Below are 8,346 nucleotides of genomic sequence, written 5' to 3'. Positions count from 1 at the left end.
TATATGTATCAGCCCCATAGGCTCATCTTGTAATTAATTGGATGAAAAATGATCAATTGACCTTGTGGGTGACGTGACCCTTTCATTGGATGTACTTGATTCATTCTTTTTCTGCCATATTTTCTTCATGTCTGTTTTGATGTGTTCCACATCAATCTTTTCTTTTCCCTTGTTTACTTCAATCTTGGGTGCCTTTGACCTTGTAGGATAGTTTCTGCTGATATGACCAGTTTTTAGGGAACTGAAACATGTGATTTGGTTCAACCATCTTTTATAGTTCCCTTTGAAATGTGTTCTTATGCAGTTCTAGCGTATATGTCCATATTCCTAACAATAATGATAGCTATACTTGGTATTATAGTCCCAATGGTATTGACTTCCATTCCTTTTTGTTTTTGCTGGTTGATTTGATGTCAATATAGGCTTTGATCTGCATTCAAATGCTCTGTGTCCATACTTTTAACAATTATGAGAATGTCCATCAAATCTTTGTGCCTTTGTGACTTTGGATCTGCAATCTTGTGTCATATGTCCTTGAATGTTGCACTTGTGATAGTAACTCTTGCTTTTGGGTGTGTTTGGCTGATTGATTCTTCTACTCCTGCAAACATTAGCAGTATGCCCCTTTTTATTACAATAATGAAAAATGGGTTTAGAATCCTTACCTTTATCACTTCTTTCCTCGCCATTCTTTGATGATTCTCCAACTTCAGTGCCGTCGTATCCAAGTCCTGATGTATCATGGGCAGATTTTGGGAATTTCATCAACTGTTCAAAGTATTTGATGGCTTCACTTGACTTGTTGAGATTCTCTACAATCTCCTTTTCTCTATTCAATTCATTCTACATTTGTTCATTTTGCATCTTCAAAGTAGTGATCTCAATATCTTTCATATTGAGTTCATGATGAAGGTTCATCATTTGGGCAAGTGTATCCATCTGCATGTTTGAGATCCTTGTTAATTTAGTACATTTTTCTTCAAGTCTGTTTGCAAGATTTCTTTTTTCATCTTCCATCATGACTCTATCCTTAACTGCTCTTTTCTTTTGTTCAGTGATTTCACATAACATTATGGCTTGTGATTCATATTCCATCTTGAGAGATATTATCTCTTCTGCTTGAACTTTGTTTTTCTCCATTAGTTCTGCTATTGCTGCATCAAAATCTTTAGTGTCTTCATTGGAAAACACTTGTGTGGTATCAATTTCCCTGTAGTTTATATCATTTTCAGCTATGGCTATCTCTTTCCTTCTTTTTAAGGATTTTCTTAATTCCACTCTAGCTTCTTCTACCTTGTGTAGAGCGAGATGCACATCTATCACCTAGTTCTCAATGATCTTTTCAAGTTTGAAAACTTCCATCTTTAGATCTTTTCCTCAAAGTTGTTAGGCTTCCTTCTTGAGAGGACTCAGGCTCTGATACCAATTGTTAGAATATTCAAATAGGAATAATGCTTCTGAGAGGGGGGGGGGAGTGGTGGTGGGTGAATCAAAAGTATTCTACTTTGACCATTAAAACTTTTTAACTGAAAGTAGATTGCATGCATATAAACATATCAAACAACCATGAAAAACTAACATGTAGCACCACATAACACTTGAAATTTTGGTAGCCCAGAAACCCTCTAGGAATAAGAAGGTAAAACTAGGGTGGGGGTGATACCCACAAAATTACTATAGTGATAATGTTTGACCACTTCTGATGGTCTATCCTATTAAAGGCCTACCTTATTAAAGGCTTTACACTGTGTCAATAGTGTCCCGATTAAAGGATTTACAAACACTTTACATGAAGTGTTACCCTGTTAAAGGATTTAATCACCTATTTAAAGGATTTACAAAATAGTTGTTAAGTTAACCTATCACCATAGGGTTTCCTTTCTAATACAATTGCTAGAGAGTATTAGATATAATAAACCTGATAGCTTATAATCCTTTGATTTCTGAATACAGGCACTTGTATCATGCTCTCTTTGATCTTGATCCTCTGAGATCTGATACTCATTTGTATCCCTTGTTTTGTTCTAATCAACTAAATATTTCACTGCTGCTCTCTTTCTCTATATCTTTATACTCTTTACTCTGAACTCTAGTAGAGTTTTCCATCCACTCCTTCGTCCATCTCCCTGATTAAATGAGATTTAGTCTTCCATATAAAGACATTCAAAGACTTAGAGTTAGATGTGGATCTATGATCCATATTGAATCTTTGTTTCCCACTCATTCCTTGCACTTTTATTATTGGTTGCATGCCTTCTCCATTTTTCTTATTGGTTGCATGTAGATTGCATAAGAAATAGAAAAGATCCAATCTTATCACTTAAATCCTTCGAGATTCATCATATGTCAGCCATGAAAATGATTTTACATCTGAATTAGTGAAGTTACAAACTCATATGTGTATTCTGTGTTACTCGGCACTTACTGATTCTAGATGCTTGGCACTTATAACAAACTGGCTTACTCGTCTCCTATTGTATTTCTATATTGCTCGGCATCGTTTGTGACTCAGCACTCAAATATCACTCAACACTTGTATCATGCTCGACACCTGAAGTCATTTGGCACTTGATCTTCACTCGGCACCTGAAGGCTACTCAGCATCTGAAGATCACTCGGCGCCTGTTGGATTTCCTGACTCGGCTCATGTTGTGGCTCGACATATGTAGTGTGCTCGGCTCCAATGTAAAAAATGGTTAAGTGTGTTGGCACTCAAATGTCAAAACCATTCTGTGACTAGCACAACATCCAAATTTCTATGGAAAACTTGTCCAAACTCAACCCAGATGGGAAAGGGACTGTTAAGTTTCAAAGGGAGAATGGAAATATAATTCCACTTCATGATGTGTTACATGTGCCAGGTCTAGGTATGAATTTGATTTCTATATTTGTTCTTCAGGATAGGGGGTATAATGTACTCTTTAGAGGGACAAATGTGTTGATTAAGCACAAGGATTGGAAATCACCCATAACTATTGGAGTTAGCAGTTGTCGCCTTTAAAGATTATAGTTTGATACTTCTAAGGCACTCATGAGCAGCAATATTACTAGAGATCTTGGAGAGCTATGACATAGGAGGGTGGGCCATATTCATCACTGAACACTTATATTGCTTCATGTGATGGTGACAGGTGTTTAAGAGGTGGGCATAGAGCATGATGATGTATGCAAGGGATGTGTGTTGGGGAAGTTTTCCAAAGCATCTTTTCCAAGAAGTGACACTAGATTTGAGGGTGTTCTTGATCTAGTACATTCAGATGTTTGTGGATCGATGTCGATGAAATCTCTCAGAGGATATGAGTACTATGTTACTTTTATTGATAATTTCTCCAGAAAGACCTAGATATACTTCTTGAACACTAAGGATGAGGTTTTCAGTTGATTCCAAGAGTTCAAGGCTCTTGTGGAGAATTTGACAACAAGAAAGATAAAGCTTCTTTGGTTAAAAAATGGAGGTGAGTATAAAGGAAATGCCTTCTAGGAGTTTTGTACTAGAGAAGGAATCAAGAGAGAATGGACTATTCCTTACAATCCATAGAAAAATGGAATTGTTGAGAGGAAGAACTGTTCTATATTAGAGGTAGTAAGAGCTATGCTACATGACCAAGACATGCCTCGTTACTTATGGGTAGAGGTGTGTAATATAGTAGTCTACATCTAGAATAGAGTTCCACACAAGGTGCTAGGGAAGATGACACCAATGGAGGCTTTCACAGGGAAGAAGCTAGATGTTGGTCACTTTAGGATATTTGGGAGTTTGGCATATTGTCATATTCCTGGAGATACAAGTACAAAGTTAGATCAGACTATAGAGAGGGGGTACTTTGTTTGGTATAGTGAGACCTCAAAGGCATATAGAATTTTCATTCTGGGGACTAAAAGAATTATTATCAGATGTAATGTCAAGTTCATGGAGGAAAAGGCATTTAGGAGATCTAGAGATTTAACAACAATTGATCAAAGTGAGTAGCCAATAGAGGCTCCAAGACCAAGTCAAGGGCAGAAAAGATCAAGTAGAATTACCAGTACAAGTGTAGACTCAAGTAGTGAAGATTCACAGAGTATGGAGGAATAGGTGTAATAGGAAATGCATCTAGAGGACTTTGAGGTTGACATTTCATCTTCTACAATTGGCAATAGGAACCATGAGGTTCTAAATACACAAAGGGACACTCAAGAGTTTGTGGGAGCTCCTAGGAAGAGTACTAGATAGTGAAGACAACTAGCCAAGTTCAATGACTATGTGGCATTAGTTAGTCAGTTAGTAGATAGTGAGCCTTCTAGATATTAGGAAGCTACATAACATTAGGTATAGTGAGATGCTATGGTTGAGGAATATTCCTCAATAATGTAGAATGATGTGTGGGAGGTAGTGCCTAGACCAAGAGATAGGGCAATAGTTGGATCACGCTGGATCTATAAGATAAAGCAGGTGTATAGATGGTAGCATCATGAAATACAAGGCAAGGTTTGTGGCAAATGGGTTCTCTCAAAATGAGGGAATAGCCTATGAGGAGACATTTGCTCCAGTTGCTAGGTATACTTCTATATGAGCTATAATCTCACTTGCAGCATAGATGTGATGGCAAATCCATCAAATGGATGTCAAGAAAACATTCCTTAATGGTGAGTTGAAGGAGGATGTATACATAGAACAACCAGAAGGATTTGTAGCACATAATAAAGAGACCCATGTGTGTAGATTGAAGAAAGCATTGTACGACTCAAAAAGGCTCCTAGAGTGTGGTATGAGCACATTGAAACATACTTGTAGAAAATATGCTTTGTGAAGAGTGAAGCAGATGTTAACCCCTACTACTTGGTGGTTGGGGGTAAGATTCTCATTCTTGTTCTTTATGTGGATAACTTGTTTCTTACAGGTTCACTAGGGCTCATAGTAGATTGCAACAAGAACCTTGCAGAAGAGTTTGAGATGAAGGATTTGGGACTTATTCACTACTTTCTAGGCATGGAAGTGTGGCAGAAAAATGGGGAGATTTTCCTTGGTCAAGGGAAATACTGTATTGAAATCTTGAAGAAATTTGGGATGGAGGATTGTAAAGCCATGTCTACACCCATGATCACAAATTAGAGGAAGGTGGATACATCCAGGGAGAAGGATGTAAATCCCACTTTATATAGATAGTTGATTGGTTTGCTTATGTATTTGGTCAACACTAGGCCAAATATAGCATTTGTAGTTAACTCTCTTAGTCAGTTCATGGCTAAACCAAAGAGAATGCATTGGATAGCGACTAAGCATGTGCTGCATTACTTGCATGGTACAGTTGAGTATGCGATCAGATATGTTTAAGGTAAAGGTATCAAGTTGATAGGCTATTCTAACGCAAATTGGGCAGGAAGTAAAACAGATAAAAGGAGCACTTCAAGATGTTGTTTCAACTTGGGATCAAGAGTTGTTTCTTGGTTCAGCAAGAAACAAAAGTCTATGGCTTTGAGTTTAGTAGAAGCAGAATAAATAGCAGCTAGCATGGCAACATGTGAAGCTATATGGCTTCGAAAGTTGTTAGTAGCTTTGTTTGGTCAGATGGTTGAGACTACTATCATACATTGTAATAATTAGAGTTGCATCAAGCTGTCTGAGAATCCAGTGTTTCATGATAGGTCTAAACATATAGATATTAGATATCACTTCATCAAAGATTGTGTACAATGGGGAGTTGTTCAGCTACAGTACATACCTATAGAGGAGCAGGTAGTAGACATTCTAACTAAGGCATTGGAGAAGGAAAAATTTATCTTCTTCAGAGATAAGTTAGGTGTCATGCAGAACAACTTCCTCGCTAAGAGGGAGTGTTAGTTTCGTTAGGACAGTTGTTCATCCATATGCTATTAATTAGCAAGTAATTATTTTGCTAACTAATTGGTTAGGTTGGAGACAAATATTGACCACTTTTGGAAACAACTAGAAACTAACTTGGTTGGGGTTGTTAAGTTTATTTTAATCTTGGTCGTTGGTTTCCCAATAGGAGTAGTATAAAAGGAGGTCAGGGGGGCATTTGGAGAACAAGAAAGAAGTTTGGAGAAACATTTGCAGTGTTAGAAAATGAGTTTTTAAGTTTGCAGTGTTAAGTAAATAGTCTTGTAGTGTTAGGAAGGGCAAAGTGTTAGCGTGGGAATAGTAGTGGGGAATATCAGCAGGAGAAATTAGGAGGTTGTTGGAGTTCTGCCAGTGAGAGGCAAGGAATTTTTTATCTCTTGATTTTCTGAAGTTTAATATAATTCATCATCTGTAGAACTAGTTTTCTCTCAAGGGTTTTTCCAGGGACAATTTGTCCGAAAATATTATGTTCATTGTGTTGCACATTTCTTTCCATATTTTATAAGTGAAGTTTTCATTGCGTTATTTTTTGATATTAGTTGAGAATTTGTTTTCAGCAGTTTAATAGTCTTTTAAGATAGGAGATTAATAATCATTGACTGCAATAGTTGATTTTTCACAACAAGATATGTCGTGGTTCACCACACCTTTGACTACGTCCATACTTAGAGTAGAGAAAATATATTATTCAGTCATTGCAACTTACATATATAGTATATTTATACGATAGTCTTCAATAGAAGACAAAGATCCAAATAAGAAGAATGCAAAATGAACAGACATGGACTTCACATCCAACAGATGCTCCCAAGAGTATGTATATTGACCAAACTATCATAGAATCAATCTAGAAGAAAAATAATCACATAATTCATATTTCTAATAATTAGTTTAGATGATATCATGAAAAAGAAATATCTTATAAATATATTTTTCTATGATTAATTTTAGAAACTTTTAACGTTACAATGATTAATTCTTTTAAGCTAATAGACTTCCTTTACTTGCCATAGGCAATGTACTATTGCATTCAGTTCGACTGAATTAATCAATAGTTGCTCACTCAATAACTAATTAGATATTTGTATTTTTTGGGGGTTTGATTATTACTAAAGTTTTAATAAATATTTCATAATTTAAAAATTGATATAATTGATTTAATTCACTTCTGATTGGCTCAATCAATTTTCTCTTATAAGACCCCTTTTTTCAGATGAGTGCTCCATATTCATAAATTTCGGCAAGGTTTTAGGACTCGTTGAATCTTATTTGTCCTTGAATATTTCTAAATTAATTTTCTTTTGCACTAACACGCCTTAATTGTTTTGCAACTTTTTTTTTGTTGTCTTCAAAATTGAAACCAAACTATATAATACACTATAAAATCAAACCATATAATACACCGTAAAATGTAGTAGATATTTAACCAAGATTTCATATTAGCTGTGCCACACATCAATTGACAATATATTCGGATGCAAAAATGTAATCCTTAACAGCAATACATATATTATTAACATAAATGCTACCTTATAATCATTTACATTTACCAGTCACTCAATTTCTTGGCAAAAAATACATTGTAAACAAGCCCAAATACATATAACTTAACATTCTAGGCCTTTCTATGGAGGCTGTTATAATACCCTTACAGAGCACAAATTGCCTTACAATAATATTTGGAATAGAGAATATACCATAACTAGTTTTACAGTTACCTTGGCATTCAGTGAGGCTAACACATACATAAAAAGCATGTGTTATTCGGCTGAGTACAAAGTTGATAAATTTTGTATTCTTTACAACATTTAGAATGTCATTCTGAAGTGGTTTAATCTTCAATTAAATACAATAGGAAAGAAAATCAATTTATTGGAAGCTATTTTTGGGATTGGAGATAATTTATTGGAACCAAAATAACTAATAAACTAGTGGTGTTAAAATTGTGTAAATTTTGTACGATGGAAGATACAATTTGTGATTGGAAAGCTCTCATTCTTCCAGATGAAGGAAAATAGAAGATGCCTAGGGCTTTAGCACATGTCAAAGCCAATCAAAACTATATTAAAAAAAAGTTGGCAGCTTCAACTTGTTTAAAAAAATGATCGGAACAAAAGTAGAAGGAGATTTATCACTGCCCTTTTTAGTTTATAAAGTATATTATTTCTAGATGATAATATTGTTTTCATCGGTTCCTGGTTGAATTCAATGCTATTGAGTTCTTATAAACTTATCAATTAGAAAAGCCTTAAAAGATAATTGAGAATTAATATTGCTCATTGTACATTTTGTACATTTGTTATGTGTATATTATTAAAATTTAAAGATATTGATAATGTGAACATTTCAAAATACTATATTACTTTAATTAATTATTTTGATTTTCTTCTTAACATTATTTATTTTTTATCTTATATTTTATTTATTTATTTTAAAATCACTTTCTATTTCTATTACAATTTTACAGCAAGTACATGCCACTACATGACACTTGTTTATTGTGG

The sequence above is a fragment of the Cupressus sempervirens genome, chromosome 6 (assembly GCF_028749045.1).
Source record: "Cupressus sempervirens isolate cs-2001-9-10 chromosome 6, ASM2874904v1, whole genome shotgun sequence".
NCBI classification, from domain to species: Eukaryota; Viridiplantae; Streptophyta; class Pinopsida; order Cupressales; family Cupressaceae; genus Cupressus; species Cupressus sempervirens.
The sequence above is the reverse complement of the archived record's forward strand: the minus strand, read 5'-3'. Positions refer to the sequence as shown.